Source organism: Diorhabda sublineata, chromosome 1 (assembly GCF_026230105.1).
Source record: "Diorhabda sublineata isolate icDioSubl1.1 chromosome 1, icDioSubl1.1, whole genome shotgun sequence".
Lineage (NCBI taxonomy): Eukaryota > Metazoa > Arthropoda > Insecta > Coleoptera > Chrysomelidae > Diorhabda > Diorhabda sublineata.
This window is the reverse complement of record NC_079474.1, coordinates 28,776,769-28,793,801: the sequence shown is the minus strand read 5'-3', so window position 1 is coordinate 28,793,801 and position 17,033 is coordinate 28,776,769. Positions and strand designations below refer to the sequence as shown.

The window sequence follows — 17,033 nt, the reverse complement described above, 5'->3', positions numbered from 1 at the left end:
AGAAGAAATCACTGTTTTTAAACAAAGCTTTATAAAATTTTGAGAAAGAGATTTTTATGAAACTAAACAAATTTAATCGTTAACAATAAACCTTCCCAGCGTGCAAATTTTTTTAAAGTAACTAAAGTAACTAAACTATTTGCAAGTAAAAAATATGGTAATTCTACTAGCGTTTTACAGGTATTTATATCTATATATATATGCACACTCTCAGAAAAAAACAATACCACAGATAAGATTACAAAAATTATGGGCATGTAAGACGTCATATCGACAAAAGAATCTGAAATCGGTGCTTGTGACTAGTACAGCTTCTCAAAAATATTCTTTTCTACGAATAGGCGCAGTCAACAAGTAATATGTATTACATGTCAAATCTGTATTAAATGAAGGAATATGGCTTTTCGGAAACTATGATCGGATTAACCCAATTATGATGTGAATGGTCGGAAAGTAATTCGGATCACGTTCACTGTCGTTTGGAAAATGAAAAAAACAATCGTGTCCTAACTATATGATATCCTTTCTACCTTTAGACAATAAACATAGTTACATGGATTATAGATTGTTACTTTAGCCGAGAAAGTGACAAAAAATCTGAAAGGACTGAAGTTCTGAATATGATTACGAACTTATCTCAGTTTTGGAGCCGGTCCTGCTTCGATATAGTGGAATTCTAAAATTCGCCTTTTTCGAAATACCCTGAATTCGTTTGATCTCTGTTTTTATAAAAGTTTGCTTACATTGTTTCTTTGGAATAATTTATTTGTTTTGTTTCTTTATTTATCGAGATATTTTCAGAATTCTTTTGGGATATTTAAGAAGTTTATGTAGCTTACTACAATATTAATAATAATAAAACGTTAGGTAATTTTTTTAAGCCACATACATCAAAAAATAAAATCAATCAAGTGAAAATTATTTAAACATGTATAAAGGATTAAAGAGTAAATAACCGTAGTAAAAGTATTATATGTCACCTATTATTTTAGTCTTTCTTAAAATCTCATTAAGATTTACTCCATTTTTAATAAAAATTGTTTTTCATTTGTTTCCTAATTGAAATGAAATTGAAAATTTCCTAACCAACCTTAGGTTATAAGCCTAGTTAACGAACCATTGAGATATCGAAGCTATTTTATCTCATTCAAAAATATATATGGTTTATTTTACAAAAAATCATTATAAAATTTGTGAGATCAAAATAATTTAATTGAAAATACTAATATAGAAGGAAAAAAATGCAAAAAACCCATGAAATTGCTTCTTGTAGAGCCATCTATCAATGAAATTTTAAAGTGTGATACGAAAGTTTTATAACAAAATATTTCATATAAAGTTAAGTTAATTAATTCAAGCGATATTATTGGATTTATTACCAATTCTTTTATTATCTATTATTGTCATCAATAGCAGGAAAATATTAAAAATCATAAGTTTGATTGAAAGTTAGTAAAATTTGATTAGAAAATTCCATCTACGAGTACACAGACAAACTAACTGAGTAAATTACATAAAGTATGCTACATAAAATACATTATCCTATTCATTCATAACATACAAAAAGAATTTAAGAAGTCATTGGATATTAAAAATTGATGTTTCAGAAACTTTGCGACAAACCTGCATTCAACAATAATTAATATAATTTGTCCCAGTTACATTTTAGACTTTAATTATTTATTCACTAGTTGATTAACTCAATTCATAACTTTGAAAAATGTTATCTATTGAGAAAAAAATATAAATAAATAAAGTGGTTTCAATAAACTGACTACTGTACTCGTTGGATGTCAAGACTATTAAGAACACACTATGGGTGTATATGCTCTCTTAAATACTAATCCTATTGTATAGAAAAGCTATAATTAATTATATTTGTTGTCGTTAGAGTCACATCAATATAAAATGGAAGTGAGTAATTTTAAAAGTTAATGGAACTTCAAGTGTCTAAGGAATATATTCAATATTTTTTATTGATTCATAGCTTGAAAATCGTCCTAATTCATACATTTAAGTGGTGTGATTCTCTCACTTTTTTTGTATATTCGATTAATTAATTTCTTCCATGTCTGATAATATTTGAGGTCGAAACAATTTGGAAACATTAACTTTATTGGTTAAATTACTGAATATATATTTGAATATGATGAATTATGTATCGAGAAAAACATTAGTGGAATTAAAGAAATGGTATATTCAAATGGAGGAGCATTACTATTAGAGTTTTTTCCTTACATGGTCTTAGCCAATTTAAATTGTCATGAATGTTAAAAGTTCATTTTATTGTTAATAAAATCAATGCGATTTCTTTCGTTCTGTAGTACCGTCTATTTGAATGTATTTTCTCCCAGTTCACGTTTTATATTTTAATTACATACTTTTATCCTTTCGTTGCTTTAAGGCAGCTTGACATTCGCTTTATTTGATGGTATCCATGTTTTTAAGTGCAACTCAGGACGCGGTATCAGACCATATATTGTTATAAAACAAAGGAACAAAACTTTAGAATCTAGTAAAACATGATGTAGGGGCATTAAAGGATGAAAGTGTGGCGAAAAATTTGGAAACGAAATGAGCAAAAATCTGAAAACCAAACAGACGGAGATTGAGAAAACAATGAGAAACAAAGAAACCAAGCAAGATAGAGAAGTTTCAAAGACCTAATGAACGAATAAAAACAGGAGTACGGACAGGAACGGAAGAAAGCAAAAAAAATTTGCAGAGATAGAGAGAAAACGAAATCAACTGGAAGACAATTTTTATCAGGATGCAAAAAAGAAGTAAAATCAGATAGACATATTATAAAGGCAAAGACGGCTCACTCTTGAGGGAAAAGGAGCAAAAATTGACAGGTGGAGGGAATATTTCAATGAACAGCTGGATCATGAAACATGAGAAACGAGGAAGACGACTTTGAAGAAGAGGAAACAACGAATAAACCAGGCTTGGATAGTGGAAGCACCATCGAAATCAGAACTAAAGGAGGAATAAATAATATGAAGAATGGCAAAATGCTGGTAGGAATGGGATTTCAATAGAGGTGATAAAGTATTGTGGAGAGCCCTTGATGGATCGAATATATAATTTGAATAAACTTAGATTTACCAGGTCCATAAGGAGGGGGATGTGACAGACTGCGTGTTTCGTTTTAATTTCAGGTCTCTTATGTTTCAAAATTAGTTTTTTTAATAATTTTTAAAAGATAGATAACGTTTACTTTTCGACTTTTCTTTAAGTCTTTATCAAAATGGGATATTAACACTGACAATTTGCGTATTTATATTGATCAATAACTCACCTTCATCATAAACATCAAAATATGAATATAATCAAACTACAATTTCGTTCTAATAAGAAAAATTCATTTTTCCCTATTCCTACATCTCAAATATATAGCAGTAGTCGATTAAATTATTTTTAGTTTTATTAGAATTTACAAAAAATAGCTATACATCTTACTTAAATTATTTTGGTCTTTTTTATCATTCATATCTTTTTCGTTCTTATGAATTTCTAAAAATTCTTTTTCGTGTATTCCGTTTCAAAAATTTTTGAATCTTAATAATTAAATTTTTGTTTTTTTTTTGATAGTTCATGGTTCGTTAATGCAGTTTTATTTTTCTATCGTATTGATGACCTTTTAGTCTATTTTCTAAATACTGAGAAGTCTGCCCTATGTAGACAGCATCACAATTAGTACAAGGTACTTGATATATAATATTACTTCTTTTGGTTTTTGGTGTTTTAGATTTTATGTATTATGTCCTTTATGACTTATACTAATATCATCAATATAAATAGGCAAATTGTTAGTGTCAATATCATATTTTGATAAAGATTTAAAGAAAAGTCGAAACGTCAATTTTATCTATCCTCCAGAAATTATTAAAAAAACTAATTTTGAAACAGATGAAATTTGAAATCAAGAAGATTTAGAAACTTAAATATACTAATAAAAATACTAATATTTTTTTAAATGAAGTTTAAATCAAGATGGAGGATAATAAACTTCCCCTAATTCGTGCCAACTCGAAGAATTGACTCGAAGACAATTTATTTTCACTGTTCATAGCAGAATACGATCTACTTCTTACGTATATATGAGAAGAAGGATTGTTTCAAATTATTAATAAGAAAAACCCATGTAGACTGAAAATGTCCAAAAATATTCTTGAAAGTAAAAATTTTGATTTTTGAGATAATGTAGTGCCATGGCACGGGGGCACTTATTAACAAGCCGCCACCGATTCCTATCATATTCGAAAAGTTGGAAAGTATACTTCGTGTGTTATTTCACTCTTAACACCAAAGCTTTCATTAGTACAATTAAAATTCCATATCAATATAATCAGATCTGACAATTTTGTGAGCTACAGTCAAAAGAGTATATACAATGAGAAATGTGAATCTAACTAAAATAATTTACAATACGGATAACACTTTCTATTGATTATAAGCTTTAATTTTAAGACTGTTGAGTGCTACTACTTAAATTGTCAATATTTTATGAAGATTTCACTACATTTTGGATAGTAAGATTATTTAGACGCTATTCCTCGCCCATATTGCGCTCTCCAGGTTTTAATTGAGACATTTCCTGGTCGACGAGCTATTCAGATCATCCAATTTAACCCAACTAAACTTTTGTATATTGATATTTTGCTTTGGATTTATTTGGCTCTAAATTTAAGATGGCGTAGCATTTACTAAATACTGTGGTATTTAGCACATCTGAACGTCATTATTACAGTCAATTTTAAATATTTTCTAGGACTAAGTAGTATTAATCTTAAATAAATAGTGAGTATTTGACAATAGACAACATAAATAACGTTTGCATAAACATTATCAATTTATAATAATGGAATTATTGGGAAGGAAGAAATATCAGAGATAAAAATGAAGAATCTGAAATATCTCGAAAGAAAATATAGCTTCTCATCAAAGAACCAAAAATAATAAGAACAGTCTAGTATTCTGTATTCGCCTATAAATTATTTTTAATAGTGCAACATACCTTTATCTGATTATATCCAATGATGGTAACCACTCACTTGAAACAAATAATTAACTTAATATATTGGGGAGTTTTTGAAAAAATATTTATGCTAAATATGATCGGCGGAATTTTAATTTGAGTTATGAAACCTTTATCGTTATTCTAATTATATCCTAGAAGGAAGTCTAGGTGATATGGAAAAAATAACACATATACTAGCCAGTACAAAAACCAAGCAATCATTATAGTAAATGATTTGATTATAAGATAACAACGTTTATCGAGCCTTAGAACAAAATAATTTTCTTTCGTAAAGTTTTATATGTAATATTTTTTATTTAGTACAATCCGCAATCCAAATTGAAATATTCTATGAGCTAACCTGATACTTGAGTGCTATAAGATTCAATCCATTGATAAATTCTCCCAGCTTCCACTTGTTTCAAGGTAGTCATTATCGATGATAATCACCCATCCTTTCATTGAGGCAGCTGACTATTGTAGATAATAGTGATGAGAGATTTTTTATTTTTTCTAGGTGGTGTATACTGGTGTATATTTTGATATTTTCTCTACAAATATTAATCCAAGATTCTGGTCGTTTGGGTACATACCAAAGTGCTTGGATGCGCATACATTATAGTTGAGCTAAATCTTCTTTTCAACTATGTGCTTTTTCCACGTAATTCTTATATCTACGTGTAGACGGAGGTAGTTTTGTGTGGACACTATTCCCTTCTTAGTGTTAATGTTGAAATTTGCTAGCATTTGAAATTATATTGAATACATTTTTGGCATCAATTGACTGTCATTTTAGATTGGAGACTTTAACTAATCCATATTTAATAAAGTTGAATTATTTAAATATTTATAAATAAATATACTGCTTTATTGATAAATTACTATTTCATATTGTCTTTTGGAGTAGCATCAAATCATAACTATGACTATTGCAACGAAGAATACCACGGCAATAGAAACTTTTACATCGAATTTAGTTTAGTAACAAATAAATCAAATGATTTCAAATTAATTAACTTATTGATGTTTTAATTCAACGTCCGTGCAGTCAAATTTTGATGGTTAAATTTATATTTATAATTATATAAGAAAAAATTATAATTTTACAATATACTTCTCATAGAAATTGGCAAATATTGAACGGCCTCATTTTTTAAATGTATGTTACTTCGTTAGAATTTGAATTTTCCGATCAATAAATTTCACTCCAGAAGCTTAACTATATTTGCTGAAAGACCTTTTATAGATCTTGTGATTGTTACATACAATTCGTCAATGAAATTTTCAAGCAACTATTATCGAAAAGTGTCTTTATCGAATAAAAACATCTAGATCAAGTCTAGATAACTCGGATGTATAGGTTATTGATATCAGATTCAGAAGATGAAATCCTATTGACTGCGCCAAATACAAAAGTTACGAAGAGAGTGAATTTGCGTCCTATGTTATTTGATTGAAGTTTGTTACTAGACAAGTTATATTATCTTATCGAAGTAGAGATGAATCATGAAGAGGCAGAATGATCTCATACTGGCTCTAAGTAAAATGTTGAAAATTATTGTATTTTCACATCAGTCAATTTTATTTTCCGGAAATGATTAGGCTAATTTGTAAATGTATTCTAGTGATTGGATAATAATATATGGAAATGACTTAGAGTACATTAAAAGCAGAACTACGCAAATATAATCGTTTAACTACTTTAATTATTGCATTAGTGATTAAAAACCGAGATTTTTATACAATGTAATGTGTAATGAGCGCTTTCAAGGTGGATTTAAAGAAATGAAGTGATAATCTAAAGTTGTTTTATTTATTTGATGTCAATTTTTATCCTTGGGTTGTGTAGGATTAGTTCAATCAAAATATAGAAAGAACTTTATTCAATAATCATTTGCAAAATGATTAATAATAAAATGAAGAGTCAATGTCATCCATATTTTGTGGTTCACTCACTACTGGTCTTCCATCTTTCCCTCGAGGAGTACAAAATGGGTAGGGCCGGCATAGCTCTGAATGATAGATGCATTATAAATTGTATGTAAAGTATCAAATAAATTGTGAATACGAATAATTGATATTCTATGTTTCCTCTATAACAAAGAATGTTGATGATGACAAAAAATCATTCAAATTAAAGTTAGTCTCAGTTACCCTATGAAAACTTCAAATCATTCAATTTTTTCAATACCAAAGGGAATTATGAGCGAAAAATTATTATATTTGCATACTAATTTTTGAAAAGTTTTAATAATTTTAATAATATGGAATTGCATCCAATTAATCAGTGATTTGATTATGGGTTTCTTGGTAGTATGGCCAGTATGGAACACATTTGTAAACGATTGTTTATACAAGAAAGGCGAGATTTTAAAGAAACAACACCAGTTGCGAGTAGGGAGCTTTACGCAAAAGTTTTTTGAAATGTTTGAAAGCATACATTATCATGTGCTAAGAAAATAATAAATATTCAGAAAATTGGGTAAATTGAGTAATTTTTTATTAATTTATTGTTTTATTGCAGTTCATACATAACATATCTACAATATTTCACTTTTTCCTGAAGTATTGAGAAGAAGGAGCAAATACGAGGGTTGTCTCTTAAGTTTTTAAAATAAGTGAAAAATAAACGAACAAGTTCGAAGCAAAGTGTTCGATTGCTTTTCGAAATCTTTGCCCTCAAGGTTTATCCATTTTTGCATACGCTCACACCAAATCTGATAACATTTTTCCACTCTGAAGCTAATATCGTAGGAACATGGATTTGGTAGTCTTCAACAACTTCTTGAGGTGACGGAAATAGATGTACGCGCATCTTTTGTTTTACAGTACAAAAAATAGTCTTTATGCTAGAATTTGGAGAAAACGGATATTGAGATATTAATTCGATGTGCAAAAAATCGATTATATTGCAGTACGCGATATAAAAGAGTCATCTCTCTGTCTTGTTACTCATATAGCATCGATGTTTCTCGTTATGACAACCGGACGGACGCACAACCATGACGGAATTCTACAAACTAATTGTAAACAGTTTTCTCTGATGGTGCTTCAAAATTATATGAAGCGATTTTATGCATAAAAAATTATCCGGGTGATTTTTATTTTTCCACAAACTTACTTTTTTTAAATGTTCACTATTAACAACTCTAAACATAACAAACGTGGTGCCACAACTCATTAACGCTACCTAGTGTTCGATTGAAAATATTTAAAAGGCAACACTGGTCTCTGCCATATAATATGAGGTAGTTGAAGCACTGTTAAAATAAGCTATCACTCAACCAGTTCTATTTGTTATTTTAGAATTTTTCTACTCTTCCACTAGAGGGATAATGGATAAACCCTACAAAAAATTAGAGCAATGTGTAATTGCATATTTGTGGGAATAGAGGGTGCGTTTTTACATTGACACCCTGTAAGTAAAATTAGTTTAGCGATATTCACAATCATATTTATTTTTGACAACGAAAATGATAACAATGTTGTGAATAATCAATAGCAGGTTATTGGCAAGGTCAGGACCAACAAGGAAGTTTATACAAATGATTTTACCTTGGGTTAAGACTTATCTTTATAATCTGGTGGCCTCAACGGTAACCTTGGAGGACTATTGTGGGTTATGTATTCAGAACTAACAAATATAACCTATTTTAATCTCATACTGTTTTATTTTTAAATTTGAGGTAACAACATGATTTAATAACAGTAATCCGTTACTAGATTTATTGTTGTGAGAGTAGAAATGTTATCGTTGATAAAAGTCAGAATCCAATGAACTCTGAAAACTAATACCAATACCTCAAAAATATCTTCCATCAGAATTGGTTAGAGTAGAATAGAGGAAAGAAGGTATTTTGCATTAGAGATTAGAGTAGCGTTGAAGAGAATTAATTTGGATTTATAAACTATTACGCTCGACTAAGATTTCGCGTTGGAACCTATTTATAAAGTTTTTGACTTTCCTTTGTCGACGGGGATTTAATTGGCTGGATCTATTAGGACTAAGTAGAAATGTGATTTCACAAAAAAATATTTTTCGTATTCAGACATTTCATTTGCATGGTAGAAGAAAAACGTCGTCTCTGTTCCATTTGTTTCAAGTTTCAGCTTGTTTTAGATTTGTTAATGTGGTTTCTGTCCTAGTTATTATCGATGTGGTTATTGCTGCTGTGTATGCGTGGTCATATGACCTGTTTTCATTGACTAGGCGCTAGAACTTCGTAATTTGTTCAATTTATATTGAATGCGAACGAAGGTGTCAGGGCAGGCGCGAGCGTAAAAGTTTATAAATTAACCTTTAGAACCCCTGGTATAAAATGACAAAAATTAAGAGATTTAAAAATTGGTAATAATTATTATTCAGTATATCGTTTTCAGTTATTCATATCATGATTAAAGTATAAGTACCTAATACTTTTTTGCACCTATTGATTATCATTACGGAATTTTTGAATAATTATACTATTTGACGTTTCGATATGTTGTGGTCTTTATCAAAATATCAAATTTTTATCTGCTTTCAAAAAATTATAAAAAAAACTAATGTTGAATCGGAAGAGACCTAAGATCAGGACGATTTAAAAATGTGGTGTTTTTGTAGTGGGAATGTGGCAAAATTATGTATAAAAGTATAACTCTATGGTTGGGGCTGAACCGGGTTGAAATTTTTAAAATACTCCTTGTTTCGGCTTTTACTTTCATGCCATTTTCAAGAGAGGGGTGAGGACAGGGGGTTACTCATTCATTGGTAAAAAGTGACCGGTTCCGTGGTCTCAATTAGCCTACGCCACGAAACGATTACCCCTTTTGGATGGATTCCAAGGCCTTAGTCTGCCTACTCGCCTACTCCTTGAAATTTCACCGAAGAAAGGGGAAACTGAAACAAAAATGATTAAAATAAAAAAAAATATTATGCTTACCATGGAGAGCATCGTGGACACTAACACTATCAATGCAGCAGTCATAGTATCCACGGTATTTCAGATAGTAAGCATATTACTTTTTTTTCTATTTTAATCATTCTATATTTCTTTGTTTCAGTTTTTGATTTCCTCCGTGAATCGGGAGATTGCGGCCATGGAATCAACCAAAAAAGTGGTGATTAGTTGCGTGGAGTAGGCAGATGGAGTGCACGAAATTGGATCACTTCTTAGAAACGAAAGAATAACCACTCTATCCCCACCCCTATCTTGATAATAGCTTCAAAGTGAGAGCCAAAACGTAGAGAATTTTCAAAATTCCAACGTGGTTCAACCCATGAACGAAGTTCTTCTGTTCGCATATGGTGATTTGATTTTGACTTATTCCTTTTTACAAAAATTAAGTGTTCTAGATAAAAATTGAATAGTTTCTAATTAATTGATATGTAATTTTATTTTTTCCAATTATTCTGATACATGGCGAGAATATAATAAACATATTTGCAAAAATTTAGCACAAAAGTCGGTTATATATTTACATGAATAAAGGCACATATTATATTTAATTATTTTTACTGCCGATTAGAGGTATGTCTGTAAATTTCATGAAGTTATAGAATGCCATTCCTAACTATTAAAAATTCTTGATATATTTATAGTAAATAAAAATGATATGGATAATTTCTATCTGCAATTAAAGAAAATATTTCTAATAACTATCGTTACCTTCAATATAATATTCCGGACCAAATTGTTCAATTAAGAAATCTATAGAATACGGAAACAACAATTAATTGACAAAAAACTCAATGATTTACAAATTTCATGAATCGATCCAAAAACGACGAACATATTCAAAAATTTGCCGTAATTATTAGATATTTTACACGCACGGTATTGTTGTATTCATACTAATTACCGTACTGCAAAATAATGTTATCAAAGCCGTCAACGACGTACTGAATTTAACTACATGACTGTTGTTTTTAAAAACCAATAGAAAATAAGTAGTATTCAAGGTGTAATATATAAAACGAACGTTACAGAACTGTTGACTATTTCAATAATTTACTATAAACTACTTCCCATAATTGTAAATAGGCATACACATCTAATTTGTTAATAATTTTGAGGTTAGTTTAGAATATAAACTGATAATCCACTTTCTATTTTGAACTCAAATCCCAAATTTCCTACATAGTGTGTTTCAACAAAAAATGATCCCGCTTATAGGATAGGTAGAAAGGTGAGAAATAATTGGGGTTTATTCAGTAAAAATGTTTGTATTTTCATCGGTTTTCACGATAAACGGCGTCGAGGAAAAAATTTTTTCATTTTGCACGATTTTGCCGAAGCTACTGGCAACATTGTAATAATATTATAATTGGTGTTAGATTAAAAGTAATAACCTGGTATAAAAGTTACTGATTAAACACAACATCACAAGAAGAAAATTAAAAGAAAAACTAAGAACATAGAATAAAATGTAACGACTTTTTATTCAAGAGAAGACCACAATTTGTAGTCTATAAGATTAAAATCACATGACCTAGGAGGCCAATGGATCGCAGCTTGTACATCTATACCAATATATTGATTCAGAAAATGGTTACTTAACCAACTTTTTACCAAAGTAAGGTGGAACTCCATGGTTCATAAAAAATAGAAATCTTCTTTCGTTTAGCTTTAAATCTTCTAATATCTCCAATAAGTTTGTTTGTTTAAAATGCCAGAGACATATTACCATTTAAATTTCTAGGAAGAACGTGATAACCTATTAATTGGTTACTTAAAGCTGCTGTCCAACATTAACTTTAAATGAGTGTTGGTAATTTAATTTCCTTTTGACTTGTGGATTGTTATCACACCATTAGTGTGCATTATTGGAGTTAAACATACCTTGGGGGCTATCTTCTTCTAATGCACTTTTACAGGTAAATCGTTTGGAAAGAGCTTTTGGACTTATATTGATAAGGGCTGCTCTTTAAGTATCCTGCAAGTATTTGAAGAAGACGTATTTGTTTGTTGTTGGCCTATCAGAATAAATGTTTTATTGGTCTCACTTTTTCAACAACATCGTCCAATGACACTAAATGTATTTTTACTTGCTAAGTTTCTTCCAAGACATTCTTCTGCATAATGCGTAACAGTTTTAAAGAAATCATGGTTTCCAAAATCTATTTATCGTCATAACTGTCAATAAATGATAGTTTTCCATAGTAAACTTAGAGAAATTCAAGATATCTTCTTCATTACTTTATAATATCGATTATTACTTCATAATTTCCAAATCAAAATATTCCGAAAACCGTACTCAGCATAGAGCTTTACCAAGAGTACCTTTTCGAAAAATATTTAAATTTACTTGATTGACACATCTAACCTTAAAACAGTTATGTTCAATATTACTTAGTATGAAGTACGGTCTTACATAGAGATTTTGAAATGAGGGCAATAGGGGTGATTCATTTCACGGGTACTTAGTTATCTCACACAATGTCCGCCACTATGTCGATGTCGTTGGGATCGAGGAATGGATAATAAGTGAATGCGCAATGCAGTTTAACAGTGTTAAATTGTGTTAATCTAAATAATATTTATTCTTATTTTTATTAGAAATGAAGTATTATGAATAAAAGTTAATTTGTAACGAAATATATAAAAAAGTATTTTTTGATATAGGTATCCATTCCTAGATAGTGTGCCGAGTGCTGAGCTATGGCTATTCCAAACACTTCATACCAGCACAACATGAAAATACGCTACTCTGAAGATATTGGTCTCGGTTCCAAAACCTGTATGTAAGACCCTGGTAAGAAACGTGGAGCTAGCTCCCTCAAGAAATTTTAGATCCACAAATTCAAAAATAATAATAAAATCTCAGTAATCATGTTGACTGTTGAGTATATAAAAATATCCTAACCGTACTGATTTTTTCTAATAACGTGAGGCGAAATTAACCTTTATTCGAGCACTAAACTACTCAATATTTATTAGTTTGGTCCTAAAAACTTTGCTCTCGAAGAGAGAAGAGTAAGCGAAGAATTAATAAAGATAGAGACCGTGCCTTTGGTAATTGATAGTAGAAAATAGTGAAAAATCATCTCCCTATTTCCTCGAAGGAAGATACAACTACTTTCCTAACTTAGTATTACGTCTCCTTCGAAGAACGTGCCGTCGATTCTCCATTACTGTTAATAGCGACATCTCCTTCGAGGGTCAGCAGACCCTCACTTATTAAGATTAGAAACAATATTAGAGATAAAAGTACTAATTATATTTTATAATCTCCGTGACTGCGACTCGATTTACCTTACACGAATGGAAATAAGTATGCTACTAGAGATCAACTGCAAAAACCAAATAGCAGCGTTACCTGTTCTAATGGGACCTATTGTGGTGTGCAGTTTTATAGTAAAATATTAAATTCATGCAGTTCAAACAACTTTCAAAATGGTATCGGGCATAAATATTAAGTTTATTGTATTTTTCAATTTCTTTTGTTTTGGAAATTGACTATGTTCAACTAGAGGTATTTGCGAATGACATTGAATTTTTCTAGAATTTGTTTTTTGAAAATCTAAAAGATATGGATTGCGTTATTTAATCACTTTTTTGATACACATATCACTAACACCTAAAGTACTGATAAAAGTAATGGAATTATAGTCGATAATAGATTTGTACGATAATAAAATTTATATTGATTTGAACAAATAATGACTAAAATGATAATTATTTTGTCGCCAATGAATCATCTAATGTAACTTGAGCCAATTCTAATGTATAATATTTCACGAGGTACACATGCATCTTCTTCAAAGATTAAACGCACGAACTGATATTTTCCGTTGATTTAAGTTAAATTAATATAGAGAGCAATTGTGCATACACTCAAGAGTATTCGGTATTCTAAAGAGAATTACTCATTACTCAAGTGAGTAACTATTCGAATGAAGCGTTTCCTGGTGGTTGGATAGGAAAAAAGAATAAAAAGTATGTATGGGAAGTCCTTTTAAGAAGTATGTCTTGAGCATCTATGCCAATATGGGAATTAAGAAAGTAAACAGCGTATGGATCAATACCACCAATAAATTTAACAGAAATTAAATCACATACACATCTTTTTGAAAGAAATTGCAATCGAGGACTGTAATTAAACATGTAGAGATGAATTTTTATATAATATTTCCATCGAAGTTGACTATTCTGGTTTCAGAAAAGAGCAAATTATTCACATCACTTTATAATAAATCACACCGAAACAGAGTATGTTTAAACATTGCATTTATTGATATGGAGAAGGCGTATATTAAAAGTAATTAAAATATATTAAAGAAATCGAAAAAATGTGTAATCAGCGAATACAAAATTAGAAATATTCCTCAGAAAAGAAGGACTCCAGTGCGACCACGTACAAGATGGTATGAAACCTGGTCTTCATCATCTCAACTGCAGCTAGGCAACCATTGATGCAAACACAGGACTAAGTCCTAACATACGATGAAGAAGAAGATAATCCCTGTCCAACCAACAGCGACATTCTTTGAACTCTATTTGATGTATTTATATTATCTCATCGGCTCTAATACTTGTATCAATGGGTGAAATTAAAACCAACTGTCATCATTGTATCTAATGTTGTACCTAATTCATTTCTGATAAAAATGAAGATCTATCACTAACATATTAGGTGCACTACAGTGGAACACTTGTAATTCCGTGTCCCCATTGGTAACATGCTTCTGGCATTTTTCATTGAAATTATTGTGAATACTTCCAGACGTTTCAAATTAACAATTTTTATAACTGTCGAATACTAGATATTTCTATTCAGATGTCTGTTGTTAAAAATAGCTGGCGCTTCTCGATGGGTTTTATAATTATCTCCCACAATCAAAACTATTTCAATTTTATTCTCGCAGAGGCGCCATGTCTTAAATTTAATAAAATAGAGATGTTTGTTATCAAGGCATTTCAAACTAAATACGAGGTCTGGACATTAAATAACGAGACTGCGCGCCTAGAGGGCGCCCTAGACGGGAGGGATAAAAAACGAGTACTGCGTTAGGTACCTAGATATCTTGTCTATGCACGTTTCAAAACACGTTTCCGTCACTATTATAGTATTTTTGTAGTAGCGGATTGGAACGAACGGGTTTTTTCTCGTGCCGAAAACCATGTGTGATGAAAAACGGGAGCAACGAATCAATCTCAAATTTCTCGACTGAGTGCTATAAATTGTTGCCAGATGCCTATGGGGACAATTCCTTATCTCGTGCGCGTGTTTTTGAGTAGTGTAAGCGCTTTAGTGAGGGCCGAGAGAGCACTGAAGATGACCAGCGCCCAGGTCACCCTGTGACTTTTCAACTCCGGCAACAGTGACCAAAATCAACCAAATTGTGCGTGCAGATCGTCGAATGAGAATCCGGATGATTGCCGAAGCTGTAAACGCCGATAAAGAAACGCTTCGAAAAATTTTACACGAGAAATTACACATGACAAAAGTCTGTGCGAAGATGGTGCTGAAAAATCTGATTAATCACCAAAAGTTCTTGCGTCAACGGGTCTGCTCAGATTTTCCTGGAAGGTTAAAAAAAGATCTGCTTTAAAAGGGACCCGATTTGAGTCGATGGAAACGGTAAACCAAAAAATGGCAGAGCTTCTAAAAGCACTCACCAAAGAAGACTTCCAGCACTTCTTCGATCAATAGAGAAAACGCATGCAAAGGTGTGTGGCGAGGGGAGGGGAGTTTATTGAAGGCGATCATTAGAATGTAGAATAATTTTGCTAATTAAACCCTTTTAATAGCCAGACCTCGTATGTATTAGTAAATGAGCAATGTTGAAATAGAGGAGGCGGCAGTTGTATAATATTGGGTACAATAGTTTAATATTTTTTCACAGTTATCAATATTGTCGTATTTCACTCAATTGAAATTCATATTTCTGAACAAAACTTTTATAGGGCTTAAAAATTTGATGTTTCCATATCGAACTTAATTGGATATAGTATATAAAAAAAGGAATAATAAGGGGTAATATAAAAATTTAGTGCTACTTTTGTCTATAAAATTAACTATGGACACTTTTCTAATTGAAACAATAAAACTATGCCAAACATATATGGTATATGTTTCATACAATCCCAGAACATTTGTACTATCATTTGAGACGGTTCTATTTTATTCGCTTTTTCTCCAGCAACTCGTTATATAGAAAGCAAAGGATCATACTTATTTAGTTAGAAATTATATATAATTTGCTCAAAACATGTAGTGTTCTCTCCCATGCGTGCTGCAAATCTTTTAGTGTGCAGGTAGCTGGACACTAGATCATGTGGTTCACAGTCTTCTACACAATTACTCTATTCTTGTTATCTTCTGTTCAAATTTACCATTTTAGCACTGAATCTACCAGATCCTAATCTCAACCTATTTAGAAAATTTCACGACATCTTTACATCATAATGTTCTTTTAGTTTTCCAGAATTTCAGCCTGGTATTTTCCTCGGTGGTTGTGAATTACTTTGATGTTCTTATTTTTGTTATTGTGGGTATAGTTTGTGCGCATGTTCCACGTTCTTTTTTCCTGTTGTTTCTCTGCGAACATGCATGGCCTGAGTTCCACCAAATAAGCCATGCATATTCTTCTGTGGAAAACCATAACGCCATTGGGGGAGATCTGACGATAGTAGATTGGCTGCCTCGCTATGATCCAGCTAGTTTTCTGAAGATACTAACACTACTGGAGACTTTCAACTTCATGCAATGCTTCTGTGTCGAGTTGTATTGTAATTAAATCATTTACCAAACGATACTAAGCTTACAAGTGACTGCATTATTTCTTAAGTGGAAAGAACGTATTTGCGTTTTTGAAGGACTAGATTTGAGAGAATTTTAAGATTTTAAGGGTGATTTTGAGATTGTTCTTCATTTATCCAACTTGTTTGACTTGTGTGGCTAATTAAGTTCATGAAGATAAAAATTAGAGGTGGTTGTTCTTGAGAAACGACAAGAAGTTACGAATGTGTAGAGGAAGTCATAATGAGTTTTATCAATTTGGATCGATAGAGGAGACTTAAAAATC

At 31.0% G+C, this 17,033-nt stretch overlaps 2 protein-coding genes across 6 annotated transcripts in view; one reads left to right on the top strand and one right to left on the bottom strand.

Annotated features, from left to right (window-relative positions):
• Positions 1–17,033, top strand: part of LOC130443292 (salivary glue protein Sgs-3-like) — a 116,218-nt gene that overhangs the window by 7,222 nt on the left and 91,963 nt on the right. The window lies entirely within an intron of this gene.
• The window catches only part of LOC130443299 (uncharacterized), a 60,868-nt gene that overhangs the window by 24,962 nt on the left and 18,873 nt on the right, over positions 1–17,033 (bottom strand). The window contains exon 1 of one of the 5 annotated variants that reach the window (XM_056777875.1): positions 10,672–10,870. The exons of 3 other annotated variants lie outside the window; for them this stretch is intronic. The gene's annotated coding sequence lies outside the window, so the exon portion shown is untranslated. Of the gene's footprint in view, positions 1–5,020; positions 5,530–10,671; positions 10,871–17,033 lie in introns of those variants that run through there. One more of the 5 variants, XM_056777868.1, reaches the window with a different exon arrangement.